The sequence below is a fragment of the Gopherus flavomarginatus genome, chromosome 13 (genome assembly GCF_025201925.1).
Source record: "Gopherus flavomarginatus isolate rGopFla2 chromosome 13, rGopFla2.mat.asm, whole genome shotgun sequence".
Taxonomy (NCBI): Eukaryota; Metazoa; Chordata; order Testudines; family Testudinidae; genus Gopherus; species Gopherus flavomarginatus.
The window spans coordinates 9864815-9886039 of NC_066629.1; the positions used below are offsets into that span (position 1 = coordinate 9864815).

The window sequence follows — 21225 nt, forward strand, 5'->3', positions numbered from 1 at the left end:
ACCTGGCCTCATCTTAGACTCCATCTTCATATTGCTCTTCTCCTTCCCAGAGCTCATGCTCTGCTCCTCAGACCTGTCTGTCTCAGCTCTGCCGGCAGAGGGGAAGGGGCATGATGGGAACACACACGCCCCATTCCAGACACCACACAGCATCCACAGGGCTACCAAAACACCTCATCTTCAGCCAAAACCACACCCCACCCCCGAGGGAGCAAAAAGCCCTTGTGAGTACAGCACACACAAGACAGGAAAAGATTAACACCCACACGCAGCCCAGTCAAAGTGGGAGCTTCCTCACCTTCCCAGCCACAGGTCCATGGGGCTGTCATAAACAGATAGGTAAGGGTTAATGTCTCTTTCACCTGGAAAGAAGTAACCTGAAACACCTGACCAGAGGACCAATCAGGACACAAAACTTTTTCGAATCTGGAAGGAGGGAAGTTTGTGTGTGAGTCCTTTGTTCTTGGTTTTGTGCCTGTCTCTCTCTCGGTTATGGGAGGATTTCTGTCTCTTGCTTTCTAATCTTCTGTTTCCCAATTGTAAGTACAAAAAAGATAAGACAGTGATTTATATGTTTTTTTCTTTTGTATTTACATGGTATAGTTGCTGAAATGTTTTGAATTGTATTCTTTTTGAATAAGGCTGTTTATTCATATTTCTTTTAAGCAAATGACTCTGTATTTGTCACCTTAATACAGAGAGACCATTTTTATGTATTTTTATTTCTTTTTACATAAAGCTTTCTTTTAAGACCTGTTGGAGTTTTTCTTTAGTGCGGAACTCCAGGGAATTGAGTCTGTGCTCACCAGGGAATTGGTGGGAGGAAGAAGTCAGGGGGAAATCTGTGTATGTTAGATTTACTAACCTGACTTTGCATACCCTCTGGGTGAAAAGGGAAGTACTTCTGTTTCCAGGACTGGAAATAGGGAGGGTGGAATCCCTCTGTTTAGATTCACGGAGCTTGCTTCTGTGTATCTCTGAAGGAACACCTGGAGGGGGGAAGGGAAAAGGTTTATTTCCCTTTGTTGTGAGACTCAAGGGATTTGGGTCTTGGGATCCACAGGGAAGGTTTTTTGGGGGACCAGAGTGCCCCAAAACACTCTAATTTTTTGGGTGGTGGCAGCTTTAACAGGTCCAAGCTGGTAACTAAGCTTGGAGGTTTTCATGCTAACCCCCATATTTTGGACGCTAAGGTCCAAATCTGGGAATAGGTTATGACATGGTGTGCAGTGGTGAGATAGAGAGAATCCAGAAGCCAGTAGGAATATTATGTTTTTCTTTTCTCTGCTAGGGGCTTTTTAGCAGAGACGGTTTGGTTTTAAAAGGAACCAGAGAGAATTTTTTTTCTCTGCTCTCTCTTGCAGTTTCTGGCTTGCATATTAAGCAAGGAACCATTAAGCTGTGACAGAATGGTTTTTTGTGACACAACAGCACTCCCATTAGGAGTCAAATACCAGCACTATACACATGCAAATAAAGTGGTTTTTCTGGTTTACATTAACCCTTAGCTATCTGTTTATGACACGCCCCCCAAATTGCAGACAGTGGGGAAGCTCACTGGCGGTGATTTCCTCCTAGAACTTTAAAATAAACAGATTAATACAACACATACACCTTTACATATACCACTAAGTATATAACTAACAGACTTTTACATTTTAAGAACACTTTTTAACTACTGGATTTTGGGAAACTCTCACGGGAGAGTGCATCCGCTACTTTGTTAGAAGCTCCTGAGATGTGCTGAATTTCAAAATTAAAATCTTGGAGAGCTAAACTTTAACAAAGAAGTTTCTTGTTGTTTCCCTTGGCAGTATGAAGCCACTTTAGCACAGCATGGTCAGTTTGTAGCTGGAACCGCCATCCCCAAACATATGGGCGTAGCTTTTCCAGGATGTACACAATGGCGTAGCATTCCTTTTCACTGACTGACCAGTGACTTTCTCTCTTAGACAGTTTCTTGCTGAGAAACACGACAGGATGGAAGTTGTGATCCGTTGCTTTCTACATGAGAACTGCTCCTATACCACGCTCAGATGCATCCGTGGTTACTAGGAATGGCTTGTCAAAGTCCAGGGCCCTGAGCACAGGGTCAGACATGAGCGTTGCCTTAAGTTGGGTAAAGGCCTTTTGACACTTATTAGTTCAGTTAACTGCATTTGGCTGGGTCTTTTTGGTCAGGTTGGTCAGTGGGGCAGCGATTTGGCAGTAATGTGGTACAAATTGTCTGTAGTACCCGGCCAAGCCTAAGAATATTGGACCTGTTTCTTTGACCGTGGGATAGGCCTCTTTTGGATAGCATCCACCTTGGCCTGTAGGGGGTTTATGGTTCCTCGACCCACCTGGTGCCCCAGGTAAGTCACTCTGTTTTGGCCTATTTGACACTTTTTAGCCTTAACAGTTAGTTCGGCCTGCCTGATGCACTCAAAGACCTTTTCCAGGTGTAGTAGGTGTTTGGGCCAGGAGTTTGAAAAAATGGCCACATTATCGAGGTAGGCAACTGCATATTTTTCCAGTCCTGCTAGTAGACCATCTACCAGCCTCTGGAAGGTGGCGGGTGCATTTCGAAGCCCAAAAGGAAGGATATTAAATTCATACACCCCTGCATGGGTGACGAATGCTGACCTCTCCTTGGTAGGTTCATCTAGCAGTACTTGCCAGTACCCCTTGGTTAAGTCTATTGTAGAGATGAACTGGGCACGTCCCAACTTTCCCAATAGCTTATTGGTGAGGGGCATTGGATAGTTGTTCGGACGAGTTTAGTGCATTTAGCTTACGGTAGTCCATGCAAAAGCGTATTTCCCCATCTGGTTTGGGTACCAGAACCACTGGAGAGGCCCATGCACTGGTAGATAAGCGGATTATACCCATCTGTAGCACGTTCTGGATCTCCCGTTTTATAGCAGCTTGGGCATGAAGAGACACCCGGTAGGGTGGGGTTCTAATGGGGTGAGCATTACCTGTGTCAATGGAGTGGTATGCCCGTTCAGTCTGTCCTGGGGTGGCTGAGAACAATGGGGTGAAGCTAGTGCACAGCTCCTTGATTTGTCGCCGCTGTCAACGTTCCAGGGTGGTTGAGAGGTTCACCTCTTCCACGCCACCGTCTTTTTTCCCTTCATAGTAGACACCGTCAGGCCACTCAGCATTATCTCCCTGGACTGTAAACTGACAAACCTGTAAGTCTCTGGAATAGAAAGGCTTGAGAGAATTAACATGGTACACTCTGGGCTTTAGTGAGGAATTGGGAAATGCTATGAGGTAGTTCACAGTTCCCAGGCGCTCTTGGACCGTGAATGGCCCTTCCCATGATGCTTCCATCTTATGGGTCTGTTGCACCTTCAAGACCATAACCTGGTCTCCTACCTTGAAGGAACGTTCTCTGGCATGTCTGTCATACCAGGCCTTTTGCTCTTCCTGAGCATCTTTTAGGTTCTCTTTAGCAAGGGCTAAGGAGTATCGGAGGGTTCTTTGTAGGTTGCTTACAAAGTACAGAATGTTAATTCCTGGAGAAGGCGTAAACCCCTCCCATTACTGCTTCACCAACTGTAATGGCCCCTTAACCTCGTGACCATACACAAGTTCAAACGGTGAAAACCCTAAACTGGGATGTGGTACAGTCCTGTAGGCAAACAGCAACTGCTGCAACATTAGGTCCCAATTATTGGAGTGTTCGTTGACAAATTTATGTATCATGGCCCTCAAAGTTCCATTAAACTTTTCCTTCAGGCTAGGTTATGACAGGGGCTCATGGATGAAGAAGTTTGGTGGGCTGTGGGGGTCCCTGAAGAACTGGCTCAGCATGTGAATGACTGGGATGTATGTGGGGGCCTGACTGTGGGTTGGGGTGTCCAGAAGGACCTAAAGGAAGGGAATAGGGGGATTAGGGATAGAGGAGAGTGGCATTACCAAGGTGCATTGTGGGAATGTGGGCTTTAGAGAGCCCAGAGTGGATGGATGTCAGCGGTTGGACGACCCCACAGTGGTTGAAAAGGAGAACCTGGCAGGTTTGGGTGTAGCAGAGATTGAAGATGAGGAACCTCACACCCTGGGGATGGACTGTGGGAGTAGGGGGATGGGAAAGTGGGGTGCAGCAATGAGAAATGGGTTGGAGGCAATTAGGAATGGGGCACTGGGGATGGGGGGGAGGAGGAGGAAGGGGGTGCTGGGTACTGAGGACGGGATGGAAGGTGTTGGGGGTGGGGCGTGAGGAGGAGGTCGGTGTCAGGGTGCTGAGGACGGGGGCGAGGAGGAAGTTGGGAGCGAAGGGAAAGGCCAGGCAGAGTATACACGATGGGGGAGGGGATGCTGGGGGCTGTGGGATCCCCACAGGTGGGGGTGGGGCTGGCAAGAGGGTCACAACAGATGGAGAGACACTGGGGGGCAGGTTGGGGGGGCTTGAAGGGGCTGCTGGGGCCCTACAGAGGGAGAGGAGGGGCGGTGATGGCAGGAGAGTCACAGAGGACAGGGGGGACACTGGAGGGCAGGTTGGGGAGGTTGAAGGCCCTGCAGCCCCAGGCTGCTGCTTGTGGGGCTGCTGCCAGGCAGCTCAGCCCCCACTCCTGCTGCTGCCCAGGCCCAGCTGGGAGGGGAGTGAAGCCCTTTCACTCCACGCTGCCTCTGCCCTGTGCCCCCCCCCCCGCCCAGCTTCCACGGGCCCGGGTCTGCTCCCGTGGCAGAGGCGCAGCAGGGGCTGGGCCTGGCGCCTGGAAATGGGTGTCTGAGCCCCCGGTCCCCCTGTGCAGAGCCGCCACTCCCCGTCCCGCCTCAGCGCTCCTCGGCCCAGCCCCGCCTGCCCACCAGCTGCCCCCGAGCCCGCGTCCCCTCAGTAGCGCCGGGGCTGGTCCCACTGGTGCCCCCCCCTGCTCCCTGTGGCAGGGAGATGGGGGCAGCGAAGCCTCAGGGCGAGGGAACCAGGCCCTCACCCCACACGCCGAGTCTCTGTCCCGCGCTCTCTCCGCCAATCAGGGAGCGGGGAGGGCCGCGGCAAACTGACTAGCTACAACGCCTGCTCCAAAGAGGAAGCATGCGAGAGGGAGAACTACGCTTCCCAGTATGTACCGGGAGGTGGCGCGTTGCCTGAGCAAGCTTTCGTCACTTCCGCTCTGAGGCCAGCCAGGAACTACAACTCCCAGCCTGCACCTGGGCGCTCCGTCCTTTCGAGCACAGGTGAGGGCGGGTCCCTGGGTCAACCTGACACCTCTTCCCCCACAACTCCGCATCCCCGCCCCCCCAGAGAGCCCCGCCCCCCCAGTGCAGTATATTAAACTGCTCCCGTAGGAACATGCTGCGCCGCTTCTCTCCTTTCATCCCCCCGCACAAAGCAGCTGATCGGGGCGGTGTCGGGAGAGCGCTAGGGGGCGAAGGCTGAGGACCGGGGCAGCGGGCGAGGGGCAGGTCTGTGCAGGGCAGGTCAGTGCCGGGTCTGTCTCTGTCCGGTGACTTGATACATTTGTCTGCACCGCGGGGATGTTCCCAGCGCCCCTTTTTCGCTGGGGCTTTAACCCCCCCTCTCGGTGTGAGCTGGTTTCTGGGTGTGTCCAATGAGCCTTGTAACAGGCTCCTTGTCACTCCCCGAACTCCCACTGTCCCCAGCCATCCATGCCCTCTCCTCCTCCTTCGGGTGAGCGCGGCTTTAAACCCCCACTGCAGTACCTCTGTCACCCATAGACAAACCTGCCACTGAACTGAATTAATCCTCCTCATTCCCCGAGCTCTGCCCTCCCCCCAAAGCCCTGCCCCTGCCCTTGCCCCCCTCCTCCTGGGGTCCTGCCGCCACACTGCCCCTATCCCCAATGTCCTGGCCTCACATCACCTGTTCCCCTAATCCCTGCCCCATTCCCCAAAGCCTTGTCCCTGCCCCTTCCTCCAAGGTACCACCTTCACATTGCCCCTTTTCCCCAATACCCCACCCTAACTCTGCCCCTTCCCCCAAATCCACACTCCTGCATTGCCCCTCCCCAATACACCCTCACATTGCCCCTTCTCCAGAGTTCCTGCCCTTGAGCTTCCCTTTCCCCCCCCCGAGAGCCTGACCCTGCCCCTTCCCCCTGAGACTCCTGCCCTTACACCACCCATTCACCCGGGACTCCGCCATCACATTGCCCTGAGACCCTGTCCCTGCACCACCCATTCACCTGAGACCCCACCCTCACATTTCCCCGAGACCCCGCCCTCCCACTGCTCCTTCTCCTGGAACCCCGCCCCTGCACCACCCATTCATCTGAGACCCTGCCCTCACATTGCCCCAAGACCTCGCCCTCCCACTGCTCCTTCTCCCGAGACCCCGCCCCTGCACTGCCCCTTGCCCCGAGGCCCCGCCACCGCACCATCCAGTGACTCAGGAGCAGGCCAGACCTGGGAGGAGAGAGGCAGAAACATGCTTTGCTCTACCACAGACTTCCTGGGTGTCCTTGGGCACATCACTCAGCCTCTCTGGGCCTCAGTTCTCCCATCTGGGAAATGGGGCTGCTGGCGCTTCCTACCCTTGCACGAGCCTGGGAGGAGAATTACCCTAAGAATTAGGAAGATGCTTGGATCCTGGAGTAATGGGGGAGGGGCTCAGGGGAGCATACCTCCTGACCCTGGCTGGGCGACCCCGGTCTCTCGTAGCAGGGGGCTGTGCAGGAGGATCTCCTTGCAACCATGAGTGGGTGTCTGGTGGGTGCTGTCATCTCTGCCAGAGACCCCCTAGAATCTCACTAGCTTCCTCTGCATGCGGGGAGGGGCTCCCAGGGCCACCAAGGGGGGAGGCAAGAGGGGCAATTTGCCCCAGGCCCCAGGCTCCACAGGGGCCCCCACGAGAGTTTTTCGGGGGCCCCGGAGCGGGGTCCTTCACTCACTTGGGGGCCCCAGAAAACTCTTGCGGGTCCGGGCCCCGGAGCTTCTTCCGCTCCCAGTCTTTGCTGACGGGGGAGTCCTTCCGCTCCGGAACGGAAGGACCCCCCACCATCGCATTACCGCCGAAGCGGGACCTGCTGCCAAAGTGCAACCCGGTCTTCGGTGATAATTCGGCTGCGGGGGGCCCTTCCGTTCAGGGACCCGCCGCTGAAGTGCCCCGAAGACCCGCAGCGGGGGCTTCCTGCCACCAAATTACCGCCGAAGAGCAGGCTGCACTTCGGCAGCAGGTCCCGCTTCAGCGGTAATTCGCCGGCGGGGGGCCCCCGCCGCGGGTCTTTGGGGCACTTCAGCGGTGGGTCCCAGAATGGAAGGGCCCCCCACCACTGAACAGGGCCGGCTCTAGACATTTCGCCGCATGGGGGGCCCCCTCCCACTTGCCAGTCCCATGGCTTCGGTGGACTTCTCGCAGGCATGGCTGCGGAGGGTCCGCTGGTCTCGCGGCTCATTGGATCTCCCGCAGGCATGCCTGTGGATGCTTCACCGGAGCAGTGGAACCAGCGGACCCTCCGCAGGCATGCCTGCGGGAGGTCCTCCGGAGCCGCCTGCCGCGGATGGCCCCAGGCCCCCGGAATCCTCTGGGTGGCCCTGGGAGCTCCTTCTTTCTGACTTGGGGGGGAGATTCTGTGATGTCAGAGCCCGTGGGGGGAGGGGTTTGAATCACGAATCTGGAGTGGCAGGGCAACCCCCTCCCCCAGTCAGATTCCACTAGGGGGCTGGGCTGGGACCTCTAGGGAGGGAGACCCAGGAAAAAACAGCCGCCACTATGGAACCCAGGAGTCCTGGCTCCCAGTTCCCCTGCTCTCACCTCTAGACCCACCTCTGCTCCCAGAGCCAGAGATAGAGCCCAACCCCCACCTGTTCTGACCATTAGACCCCTCTCCCTTTTAGTCTCCCTGCCTCTTCTATCCACGCAGCCCACCTGTCCGTCCCTTTGCTGCAGGTTTCTGGGGTGTCACCCCTGCTCTGCACACCCTCAGTGCAACCCAAGGCCTTTCCTCCCACCAACCACATTTCCTCTCCCCCCTTGTGCTGGATCATCTGCTTGCCCCCCTGCCTCTTGCGGTGCGCTGTGCCGCATGGCTGGGGATTGTGCAATGGCCCAGCACCAGGCAAGGCAGAACATAAACCACAGGCCCTGCCCTGCCCTGCCCCACCCCATCCCACCGGATCTACCTTCCAGGTGCATCGGAGCCAAACACCCTGCACCCGTGCCCTCCTGCCCCACAAGGGGTGAGTTGCAGTCCCCACCGTGCTCTGCAGAGGGGAGAAGGGTCAAGCCAACCAGCCCATTTAGGATGGGAAGATCAACACCCTTTTTCTGCACAGCCACTGACCATCAGCAGGATTCCTCTTTCTCCTCCCTCCTCAGTGTGACTAAATCTCTGCACCTAGACAGCTGGTCCATCTGCTGCACCTCAATCCCCCATGCCTGAGCCTCCCTGCCAAAATCCTACACATGGTTCCATAGAATTAAGTCTCACATCTCGCTAGGAACTCGACTTCTTGTGCCCAGAGAGTTTCGGCCCCCGTAAGTAGATGACCTGAGTCTGAGAAACACAGTGTCTATCTTCTCTAAAGAAGTACTTGGAGAGGTTTTTCTTGTGTGACCATGTGGCCTAATAGATAAGGCATCTGATTTTGCATCAGGTGATTGAGAGTTTGAGTTCTTTCGTGGATGTGCTTGTGCAGTTTTACCATTGTGCTGAAAGTCCTGCTTCCTTTAGAGCTGGAACCTCTTCTTTGCCGCTCAGACCAATGCTCCAGCTTCAGCTAGAGCCCTAGGAAGGAGTTGGAGGATGAGCGTCACAAAGGCTGGGGCATGAGCCCCAGGTGCTTCCAGTCTAGCCTTTGCTGTTCCTGACTTGCCAAAGAAACTGGGCAGCTGCCCGGGCTGGCGTGTAGAGCAGTTTCCCTCTTCCAAATGTGCGCCTGTCCCTGTACTTGAGGGGGCTTGGTAAATAGCATCTTGGGAGCCTGGGTGTTTCTCTGCTTCTCGCCAGCCGAGGGAAAGCCTTTTGGGGTAAAATCTCCTGCCCCATTGCAGAAGTGAGCACTGTGAGTGGGAACAGACAGAGGCCACACCAGGGGGCTGGCCCTGCTTTCCTACCTTCTTCTGATGTTGGCCACAGAGCATCAGCAGTTGCCCCGCATGCTGGTCTGCGAGTCACCTTCAGTAGGCGTTTGGCATGGAAGGGAGCAGGCTGGCTAGGGGTCTTTGTCGCTGTCTGCTGGCTGCACATAGGCGTGGTCCTCCCCTCTCCTGAACAGCCAGAGTTAGTCTGTGCTTGAAAGCAGGGACACAGGAGACTCAAGACAAGAGAGTGAGAAAGACTGAGAAAGGACCTATGAAGACAGCATACACTACAGGGACACGGGCTGGTGAAGGGATGTGGAGACACCAAGTTGCCCCATTTTTCCTGGTGTCCTACGCAGCTCCGTACTGCTCCAGTGGCCAGCCTGATCCCCCGGCTGTCTGAGCTGGCCAGGAAAGCTGCCCCTGCTCCACCTCTTCCACATAGCCCCCCCCCCCGCTCTGCTTCCATGCCACCTCTTCCATGCCCTGCCCCTGCTCCACTCCATTCCCCCCCCCCCACTCCGCCCCTTCCCCTGAGCTACATCCCAGTGGACTGCAGGAGGGATCAGGCTCATCCTGCACTCACCGGGCGGTGGGAAGTGGAACAACCTGGACCCAGCCTGCTCTGCTCCACCAGCTCCCAGCTGCGACGCTGGTGAGTGCTGGGGGGCATTTCCCCCCACCGCCCAAGTTCCAAGGCTGTGAGCAGAGTGCAGCAGGCTGGAGCCGGATCACTCCACTTCCCGCCGCCCTGTGAGTGTGGGGTCTGGCCTGCCCTGCAATTACCGGGTGGCGGGAAGTGGAGTGACTTGGGCCTCATGTTCTCCACTCTGCCAGCTTGGCACCAAAATGTCTAGGGACAACCCTGAATAGATCATTTTTCCACAGGGACCGATGGCTGTTAGAATAGAGATATTCAGGCTGCTTGTACAGGCCTAGACTTTATAAGAATTTAGGTGTATTTTTATCACCTAGCTAGTGACAGGGGTATAAAACAAAGAACCAAAATCCCAGCCTGCCTGTGTCTGGGCCTTCTCTCCCTAGGAGAGTCTGAGCCCTTGTTCGTAGGTGTCATAAACAGATAGTTAAGGGTTAATGTCTCTTTTACCTGTAAACGGTTAAGAAGTTCCATAAACCTGGCTGACACCTGACCAGAGAACTACTAGGTGGACAGGATACTATCAAATCTTGGTGGAGGGAAGTTTTTGTTTGTGCTCTTTGTTTTGGGTGTTGTTCACTCTTGGGACTAAGAGGGATCAGACGTCCATCCAGGCTCTCCAAATCTTTCTGAATCAGTCTCTCATGTTTCAAACTGTAAGTAATTAGCCAGGCAAGGCGTTAGTCTTATTTTTGTTTTCTCAACTTGTAAATGATCCTTGTTTGCTGAGAGGATTTTACCTCTGCTTGCTGTAACTTTGAACCTAAGGCTAGAGGGGTTTCCTCTGGGCTATATAAATCTGACTACCCTGTAAAATATTTTCCATCCTGATTTTAAAGAGATGATTTTTATCTTTCTTTCTTTAATTACAAGTTTTTTCTTTTAAGAACCTGATTGATTTTTCCTTGTTTTAAGATACAAGGGGATTGGGTCTGGACTCACCAGGGATTTGTGGGGGGAAAGGAGAGGGGGTGGTTAATTTCTCCTTGTTTTAAGATCCAAGGGGTTTGGATCTGTGTTCACCAGTGAATTAGTGAAGCCTCTCAAGGCTGCCCAGGGAGGGGAATGTTTTGGGGGGACAGAAAGTGTTCCAGACACTAATTTCTGGATGGTGGCAGTGTTACCAGATCTAAGCTAGCAATTAAGCTTAGAAGGGTCCATGCAGGTCCCCCACATCTGTACCCTAAAGTTCAGAGTGGGGAAAAAACCTGGACAGTAGGCTAAGGCCTTTGGCTAAGCAGCAGGGGCAGCCATACGCTGGCAAGTGAAGGGTCACATCCTCACCTCCCAAACCTGTCACACTGAACTAAGATGGGGTTGGGCTGTTAGGAAGACGATCCTGTCCCAATAGTGCCCATCACCACCAGATAAAGAAACAGATCTTAAGGGAGCATTCGGTCTGGCAAGAAATGGTTGTGGTTGTGAAACTGTCATTTCTGTAGGGTTTATCTTTATGGCCCCTACTTTTCTGTTGTCAATCTGTCTGGTCTTCTAATTGTTTCTGTCTGCTGCAGAATTAATTTTGCTGGGTGTAAGTTAATTAGGGGAGTGGGATGTAATTGGTTAGAGAATTCTGTTACAATAGGTTAGAATTGGTTAATTACATTTCAGTAAAATGATTGGTTAAGGTCTCGCTCAGAATATTACTGTATAAACTGGGGTCAAACAGGCAGTGGGTGGGGAAACTGGAATTATGCTTGCTAACGCGGGGTGGGAATAGGGAACGGGGAACAGGGACACAGGCAAGGCTCTGCAGTGTCGGAGCTGGGAAGGGGGATGTGGGGTAAACACTCTGCAGTGTCAGAGCTCATAGACTCATAGACTTTAAGGTCAGAAGGGACCATTATGATCATCTAGTCCGACCTCCTGCACAACACAGGCCACAGACTCTCACCCACCCACTCCTGTAACAAACCCCTGACCTAAGTCTGAGCTATTGAAGTCCTCAACTCGTTGTTTAAAGACTTCGAGATGCAGAGAATCCTCCAGCAAGTGACCCGTGCCCTATACTGCAGAGAAAGGTGAAAACCTCCCAGGGTCTCTGACAATCTGCCCTGGAGGAAAATTCCTTCCTGACTCCAAATATGGTGATCAGCTAAACCCTGAGCAAGTGGGCAAGACTCACCAGCCAGCACCCAGGAAAGAATTGTCTGTAGGAATGTGAGGTAAACGCTCTGTGGTGTCAGAGCTGGGAAGGGAACACTGGGGAACAGACTGTTGGTGTATAGAGATCAGCCTGACTGGTGTGAAGGGCTTTGGAATCTACTTGCTTGGAAACTAACTCCAGTAAACATCCCTTTGTCTGCGCTTTCAACTTCTGGTCTTTTGCTGCTTGCTGTCTGTGTGACAAGAGCCAGGGAAGTGAGCAGGGGAAGGGAAAGCCCTCTAACAATGGCTCCTTGCTCCTCTCCCTCCAGGCTCAGGGATGGGCAGGACTCCAGGCTCTGCTTGAGGGATCCTGGCACAGGGGCTGGTGGGGGAGAAAGGATTGTAGATTCTGACCTGCACTCTGGAGAGGAGGTAATAAGTGAAGGGGGCATTTCTGATTCCTACACTGCTTCAATGTCCCCAGGGCTTGAATTCTACACTCCCTAGGGCCAAAGGAGGGGGTGAAGCCATTTGGCTAATGAAAACCAGTGCTTTAGGTGAGGCTTGAACTCACAGCCTCCAGCATAGCTCCTCTCAGCACTGCTCTATAAGTACTGTGCATTAACCAGTTGCACCACCGGAGCACCTACTAATTGCTACTCTCTCAGTCCCCTAGGTTAATAAAGGTGAGGCGTGACCCCAAAACATTCTCAGTGGGGTTAAGAACCGGTATCAACAAGCATTGTACTTGGTGGGGTGGATTCTTCTTAAGGCTTCCAGGCACCATTTGACCCTTTTGTTCTTCCCTGTGTAATAACAGAGCTGACTGAGACTCACTGTAGAATCTTACTGCAGACCAACAGATCTGAAATCACTGATAACCAGGTCTAAGCATTAGTCCTGTTTTGGGACAGTGTCTCTCATCCAAGAAACTGCCGAGTCTGCGCTAGCAGTGAGGTTCCCTCACTAACAGCTGAAATCAGGGAAAGCTGCGTGAAGTGCAGGGACCCAGGGGTGCCTGAAAAGGAGCGAACAACACCCCAGGACTTTTCAAAATGGGAGGGCTCTGCCTTGCCACTTTGTAATGACCATAAGGGTGAGTGAAGGTGGGGAGTGGGCTGAGAGCAGTGGGTGGGAGGAGGGGTCTTGGAGGAAGAGGCAGCGTAGGAGTGGAGGTGAGCTGGGGCAGCGGGCTGAGGGGTGCAGGGAGAGGGCTGCCTGCAGCAAGTAACGGGGGTAGGGGCATGCAGGGGAACTGCTCCCTGTCCCAGCTCACCTCTGCTCCGTCTTCTTCCTGAGCACGCTGCCCCCACTCTAATTCTCCTCCCCTCCCAGGCTTGCCGCACTAAACAGCTGATTAGCACTGCAAGTCTGGGAGGCAGGAGAAGTGGAGCGGCGCCAGCGTACTCAGAAGAGAAGGCAGAGCAGAAGTGAGCTGGGGTGGGGAGCTGCTGCAGGGGGGGCTGCCTGGCTCTTTGCCATGGTCCCCGCCCCTGCTCCGCCCCAGCCCTGCCCCCTCTGCCCTTGCACTCACTGCATGGTCCACTCCTCTGGCTCCCAGCCATGCTGCCAGCGAGTGCTGTGGGGCGGTTCCCCCCTTCCCACAAACTTGGGAGCCAGGGGAGCAGAGAAGGCTGAGGCCCCAGGCCTGCATGGGGGGAAGAAAAGGGGGGCTGGTCCCAGGCCTCTGTGGGGGACAGGGGGCTGGCTACTTCCTGAAGGAAGTGGAGTGACCCAGCCCCAGCCTGTTATTGCACAATCCCCAGCCATGCCGCACAGCGTGCCCCTAGAGGGAGTGGGGGGCCAAGCAGATGATCCAGCACAAGGGGGTCATTCTCATTGGTAGCTGTCCAGTGGCAGTGAGTTCAACAGGCCTTGGCACATGCTGTGTGAGGCAGGAGGTCCTTGTATTTGGAGCAGTGGGAGTGAACTGCGTGCAGTTGTGTCTCTGAGCACAACTGTGAATGTTATGGTGTGTGGAGGGGGGTTATTGTGAGTGTGGCTGAGGGTGTGATTATTTCTCTCTTTGGGGGTTGGACTAACATGCCCTTCTGGGTGTGTTATGTGTGAGTGTTCTTGCGATTGTGTGAGTGCCTTTGTGTTTGTGTGTCAGTCACTTGCTGCAGAATATAAAAATCCTGCCAAGCCATTTCCTACTGGTTAGCCCAGCAACACGCTGATACAGTGTCACAGAGGCACACACACACACACAGAGCAGGGCTTAGCAGAGGGCAACAGGGACACACACGTCTCCCCTGGGCCAGCTTGGACAATTTTCCATCACTACTCAGCACAGTGCTGGTGCCCCCACACGGGGGTGGGCAGTGACCGGGCCGAGGGGGCAGATGTGCTGGATCTGTAAAAGCAGCAAAGAGTCCTGTGGCACCTTATAGACCAACAGATGTATTGGAGCATGAGCTTTCGTGAGTGAATCCCCACTTCGTTGGCTAGATTCAGAAGGAAACACTTTGGGAAAATCAGTCAAGGCCCTTAGCAGAGCTGGGACACAGACCCAGTGACCCGTGCACCACCCTGGGAGGGCAGTGGTGTTTAGTGGTGAGAGCAGAGAGGGGGCTGGGCACCAGGACCCCTGGGTTCTATCCTTGGCTCTGGAAGTGGAAGGGGACTGGGATCCAGGACTCCTTGGTTCCATAAGGGAGACTGTTTGTTTTTCTCTGTGCTTCCCTCCCTAGAGATCCCAGCCCAGCCCCCTAGTGGAGACTGAACACAAGTTGGGGGAGTTGTTCTCACACTTTGGAGTTATGATTCAAACCCCACCCCCAAGAACTGTGACATCACAGAATCTGCCCACCCCTAACACAGAGAAAACTAGTGGGGTTAGGAGGGTTCTAGCTGCAGACACCCCTTGTCATTGCAAGAAGCCCTCAAACCTACCTGCATGAACAAAACACCCTTTCAGGGTATACACCCCCTGCTAGGACAGGACCTCTTGCTCCCACCCCTTTTCTCATCACTACATGCTGCTCCCAGCCAGGCACCACACCCCATTCACACATCTTTTGTCACTACGTAGCTCAGTGGCGATCACTACCCTGAAGTGACTCCGGTGCAAGCACTCACCACACGAACTCCCCACACCGGATTCTGTCCACACACAGAGAATTCTCTCTGTCCGGCTCCTTCGGTTCATCTAGCTGCTCTCCGTACTGCTGCCAGACACTGCTCATCTGCATAACCCCGCCCATAAACACGTGACACCTTCTATCCTGCTGGTTTCAAGTGAGTGAATTGCCTTTGGGGAGTGAGTGGGTCACAGCATGTCACAGCCCAAGCGCACGTCACAGCCCCAGCCACGGCCGGCTCCAGGCACCAGCTCAGCAAGCAGGTGCTTGTGGCGGCCAAGGGGAAGGGGCGGCACATCGGGCTCTTCGGCAGCAATTCGGAGGCGGGTCCCTCGGTCCCTCTCGGAGGGAAGGACCTGCCACCGAATTACCGCTGAAGAAAAAGGCGGCACAGTGGGGCTGCCGCCGATTGCGATCGTGGTGTTTTTTTTCCCTGCCGCTTGGGGCGGCAAAAACCCTGGAGCCAGCCCTGGCCCTAGCACACATCACAGCCCCAGCACACGTCATGGCACATCACAGCCTGGGGCAGGGAGATTTTGGGGGAGGGGATGGGTTGAGAATGGGGGAGGGAGAGACCCAGCCTCATAGACTCATAGGGGCAGGGAGATATTGGGGGAGGGGATGGGGGGAGAATAGGAGAGGGAGAGACCCAGCCCCATAGATCCATAGGGGCAGAGGATATTGGGGTCAGGAGGAGAGGAGATGGGGTTGGCAGAGACCCAGCCTGGGATGCAGGGGAAATGAGGTGGGGTGGAGGGAGCTGTGGGACAGAAGAGACACATGTGGAGAGGTGAAATGTTGGTCCAGGGAAACTGAGTCACTCCCAGGACATGCTGTGCAGGGGGAGCACAGGGGCATGGAGAGAGACCCAGTCCCACAGTACCCAAAAGGGATATTGGGGGCAGGGGATGGGATGGAGGGATGAGAGACCCAGGTCCATAGACCTCCCTTGGCTCCCAAGTTTCAGGGGAGGGGGAACCCGCCCCACAGCACTCACCGGCGGTGTGGCTGGGAACCAGGCGAGTGGACCAGGCTGAGGTTGGGTCACTCCACTTACCATGCAGTGAGTGCAGGGGGTGGGCGAGGCTGGGGCGGAGCAGGGATGGGAGCCATGGGGAAGAGCCAGGCAGTCCCCCCTGCAGCAGCTCCCCACCCCAGCTCACCTCCACTCCGCCTTCTCCCCTGAGCACGCCTGCGCCGCTCCACTTCTCCTGCCTACCAGGCTTGTGATGCCAATCAGCTGTTTAGTGCGGCAAGCCTGGGAGAGGAGAAGAATTAGAGAGAGGGCTGCATGCTCAGGGGAAAAGATGGAGCAGAAGTGAGCTGGAACAGGGAGCAGTTCCCCTGCATGCCCCTGCCCCTGTTACTTGCTGCAGGCAGACCTCCCCCTAGCTCCCTGCACCAGCTCACCTCCACTCCATCGCCTCCCCTGAGTGCAATTTTTGGTGCCCCCAACCACTTTGCACCCTAGGCAGCCAACTAGTTCATCTAGTGGTTGCACCGGCCCTAAACACTGCCTATCAGCAGGATTCCTCCTCCTCCTCAGTGAGACTAAATCTCCACATCTAGACAGCCAGTCCATCTGCTGCACCACAATCCCCCATGCCTGAGCCTCCCTGCCAAAGCCCTGCACTTGGCTCCAGATAATTAAGTCTCACATCTCACTGGGAACTTGACTTCTTGTGCCCAGAGAGTCTCAGCCCCCCTCAGTAGCTGACCTGAGAAACACAGTGTCTGCATAAGCAGCAAAGAGTAATGTGGCACTTTACAGATTAACAGACATACCGGAGAATGAGCTTTTGTGGGTGAATCCCCACTTCATCGGATGCTTCAGTGTCTGCCTTTTCCAAAGAAGTGCCTGGAGGGTCCTTTCTTATGTGGCCTAATGGATAAGGCGTCTGACTTTGGATCAGACAATTGAGGGTTTGAGTCCCTTTGTGGTTGTGCTTATCCAGCTTTACCTTTAGGCTAAAAGTCCTGCTCCCTTCAGAGCTGGAACTTCTTCTTGGCTGCTCAGGCTAATGCTCTGGCTTCAGCTAGTGGCCCAGGAAGGAGTTGGGGGTTGGGTGTCACAAAGGCTGGGACGTGAGCCCCAGGTGCTTCCAGTCTGGCCTTTGCCATTCCTGACTTGCCAAAGAAAATGGGCAGCTGGCGTGTTGAGCAATTTCCCTTTTCCAAATGTGCACCAGTCCCTGTGCTTGAGGGGGCTTGATGAATAGCACCTTGGGAGCCTGGGTGTTTGTCTGCTTCTCGCCAGCTCAGGAAAAGCCTCTTGGGGTAAAATCTCCTGCCCCACGGCAAAAATGAGCACCTTAAGTGGGAACAGTAAGAGGCCCCACTGGGGGGGCTGGCCCTGCTTTCCTACCATCTTTGATAATGGCCACAGAGCATCAGCAGTTGCCCCACGTGCTCGTCTGCAGGTGGCCTTCGAGGGTGTTTGGCATGACAGGGAGCAGGGTGGCTGAGTGTTTTTGTGCCCGTCTGAAGGCCACACATAAGCATGGTCCTGCTCTCCTCTTGCCCTGACCTCGGGTGTTGTGTGGCTTTTAAACCTTCCCTTGGAGCTGTCAGCACCAGCCACCTCTGCTCTAGGCGTCCAGAGGAGCTGAGGTGTGCTGGGCTACAGCCTGGGAAGCTGGCCCTGGCACTCATTCCTTTAAATGCCATGTGGGCAAGAGGAAGAGTTGAAGCTACAGGGACCAAAGTTGTGGACATCAGGTGCAGCAGCAAGAAACCCAACCATCAGGTCAACTCGCAGGAATCTCTAGCCAGACTGTTAAGTTCTAGGACCCCACCCTATAGCGGCCAGCTGGACCAAAGACCTCTCTCCAGTAGGCATCAGTGACCCAGGAGGAGGAGAAAAAAACCTTGCTAAAGTTCACCCAGGTAGAGGGTAACCCCATCGTTCTTTCCTGGCCTGGAGAACCAGAGAGATTGGCTCTTCTTGCAATCACCCTCTGCCTATGAATCTACCCTAAACTCATGAATGTGCATTTTCTCAACACCCACCATGTCCAAGTCCAGCTTCTCTAAGGTACTGAACATCAAGCGCCTCCTCCTGGGCCCCAAATCCCTTCCACCTTTCACACAACTGTTTTCACAGATGAAAGGTAGAGGGGAAAAAAGAGGTTCTCCTCGTGCACAGATTTTGAAAGGTTTTCCTCCCGATCGGCAAGTGGATTAAGCACATCTTCAGTGGAGTCTTGGCATGCCAGGGAGCAGGCTGACCGGGTGTCTTTGTGGCTGTCTGCTGGCTACACATAGGCATGGTCCTCCCTTCCTCTCGCCATGACCTCAGTTGCTCTGTAGATTTTAAGCCTTTCGTTGGAGCTGTCAGCACCAGCCATCTCTGCTCTAGGTGCCCAGAGGAGGAGAGGTGTGCTGGGCTCCAGCCTGGGGCTCTTCCTCCCTCCTGCCTAGCCCTGACTATCAAACCTGGCCTTGGCACTCCTTTATTCAAGCACCATGTGGGCAAGAGGAAAAGTGTGGCAGGAAGCACAAGGGCCAAACTTTTGGACCCCATATGAAGCAGCAAGAATCCCAACCACCAGGTCAAACCACAGGACTGCAGGAATCAGCAACCAGGGTAGCAAGTTCTAGAGCCCCAACCAATTTTGGTCATCACAACCCAAAACCTGGCCCTAGTGGGCAAGTCAGCCAGCAGAAGGGGAAAGATCTGCTCTTGTACAGCTGGAAACAAGGTAGTTGAGCACTGGGAGCTCCAGGGCTTTACCACAAGCCAGCCAAAAGTCCCACTGAGATTTGAACTCAGACTGCAGGATTCAAAGTCCTGAGTGCTGCCCATTACACCATGAGACCAGCTTGAGGTGCTTTCTTTGCACAGTGGTGACCCTCATGGGGCTGGCTCATGTAAGGGACTGTTGGCCCCTTACTAAAACTTAGTGGTGGTTTTGGTTGGCTAGTTCCCAGTTCCAATAGATGGGGGCAGGGCCAATGAGAAATCAGGACCCAGAGACTGACAGTCCCCAGGGGCAATGGGGAGAGGCCGAAGCTCCAAGTTGGCTGGACTGACAGGCCAGACAGTGTAATGAGGGAGTCACCAGGCCAGGGAAAACCAGAGCAGATCTGTGCTGGGAGCTGAGCCGCAGCAGCACGAGCCATAGAAGCTGCCCAGGGAGCTGGAGGCAGAGCTGCAGCAGCACTTGGGCTGGAGGTGGGTGCAGTGAGCAGTGTGGGACAGTGAGGGGGACCCTGGGCAGAAGACCCAGTGCAAGGAGATGCCACCCATCAAGAGATCCCCTACATGGGGGCTGACACTGGGAACAAGGGGCCTGTCACCTAGAGCATGTGACCACTGCCAGAGCAAGTGTCCCACCTGTGGTGTCCCTGCAGCACAGCCAGGGCCTGAGAAGGAGGCCTGGGACATGTGAGGGAGAAACTGTGACCTGCCCTGAACCTCCAGAGACGCCGGTTGTGATCTCCCTGCACCACAGAACAGGGTAACATGTTTTCTTTTAAGCTTTCTTTATGTTTTACATTGATTGCTGGGTAATAATTGATGTTTGCTTGAAGCACATGCAATGAGGAGTGGGTCAGGGAAGTACCCAGAGTGGAGACACTGTAGTCCTGTTCAAGCGATCATGACAAGATCGGGGGTCAAGCAATGATGAGCTGCCAAAATCTTAACAAACGGCTCCCTATAAAAATTTCTGATTTAAGGGGAGGGGTGCGGGGGAGGGGTCAGGGCGAGGAGAGACATACTTGTGGGGCAAGGGGCCCCTGTAGGGCCCGGGGAAAATTGCCTCTCCCCCAGCAGCAGGACAACTCAGAAGCTCAGATGGTGCCGGTGGCTGGTCACACTGCAGCTGGTGGGAAATGGGGGAGGGGCTTGGGGAACCTCAGCCTCCCCAGCTGGGAATCCTGAGAACAACAGGATGGTCCGGCCTGCAGACCGGAGTTCTTTGTCTGTCCCCTGGTCCTTTAACAACCGGTTCTCCCTGGAGGTCTAATTTTAGCAACTGGTTCTTGGGAACTGGTGGGAACTGGCTCCAGCTCACCACTGGGGTCAAACCACCCAGGATTCCTGGGCCCAGCCTTGTTGGGGTTATGAGGACTCTGCCACACATGAGAGTAGAAAGAGCATCCTTGGGGTCAAGCAGGCCTCTGGGTAAGGGGGTGGGGACTCAGATCCTTTCTCTGGCCAGTTGCACCAGGGTCATGTATAAACCAGGGAAGTTCCCCACAATAGCCAGACCTGAACCCCCTGTACTTTGTACTCATTGCTTCTCTGTCTCTCTTCCCCTCATCTCTGCTGCTCTCCCTCTGAGCTTTCTCAGCACCTGGCCCCAGAGCTTTTCCTGCCAACCAAAGACTGCTTGTTCTAGGCCTGTTCCTGTGGATGTGGCCTCTCTCCTGATTCCTGAGGAAAAGAACCTTTCCAGGAAATTTCCATGGGACTCTGGGAATCTGCATGTGGCTGGTGGATAGCACTAGGAATCATTTGGCTTCTGGCACACAAGACCACTTAAAAGCTGAGCACCCAGACAGGGGCTTAAACTCTCAACTTTCAGAATTCAAGCTTGATGCTCTACCAACTGAGCTACCTGGGTTCGTTCAAGTGATCTTCACTGTTCACCACAAGAGTGAGCAGGTAGGCAAAAGAAAGGCAAAAAAAGTCCTAGGAACCCCTCTTTTTCTGCACATCCACTGCCTGTCAGCAGGATTCCTCCTCCTCCTCCCTCCTGTGCCTCAATGTGACTAAATCTCCACACCTAGACAGCCGGTTCTTTCGCTGCTCCCCAATCCCCCATGCCTGAGCCTCCTTGCCAAAGCCCTGCACCTGGCTCCATAGAATTAAGTCTCACATGTCACTGGGAACTCGACTTCTTGTGCCCAGAGAGTGTTGGCCCTGCTCAGCAGATGACCTGAGAAACACAATGTCCTCCTTTTCCAAAGAAGCGCTTGGAGGGGTTTTTCCTCATGTGGCCTAATGAGTAAAGTGTCTGAGTATGAATCAGAAGATTGAGGGTTTGAGTCCTTTGGATGTTGTCTTTCTCCAGTTTTACTGTTGTGCTGAACATCCTGCTCCCTTCAGAGCTGTCTTCTTGGCCGCTCAGACCAATGCTCTGGCTTCAGCTAGAGCCCGGGAAGGAGTTGGGGGTTGGGCGTCACAAAGGCTAGGGCAGGAGCCCCAGGTGCTTCCAGTCTAGCCTTTGCCCTTCCTGACTTGCCAAAGAAAATGGGCAGCTGCCCGGGCTAGCGTGTGCGCCTGTCCCTGTGCTGGAGGGTACTTGTTACATAGCGTCTTTGGAGCCTGGGTGTTTCTCTGCTTCTTGCCAGCTCGGGAAAAGCCTCTTGGGGTAAAATCTCCTGCCCCACTGCAAAAGTGAGCACTGTGACTGGGAACAGACAGAGGCCCCACCATGGGGGCTGGCCCTGCTTTCCTACCATCTTGTGATGTTGAC

General features: G+C 54.5%; 1 protein-coding gene and 1 non-coding gene across 4 annotated transcripts in view; both read right to left on the reverse strand.

Annotated features, from left to right (window-relative positions):
- Window positions 1-21225, reverse strand: part of LOC127033608 (zinc finger protein 420-like) — a 512279-nt gene that overhangs the window by 280282 nt on the left and 210772 nt on the right. The window lies entirely within an intron of this gene.
- On the reverse strand, window positions 18548-18619 carry TRNAQ-UUG (transfer RNA glutamine (anticodon UUG)). The gene has a single exon. It is a non-coding gene; the product is annotated as a tRNA-Gln (tRNA).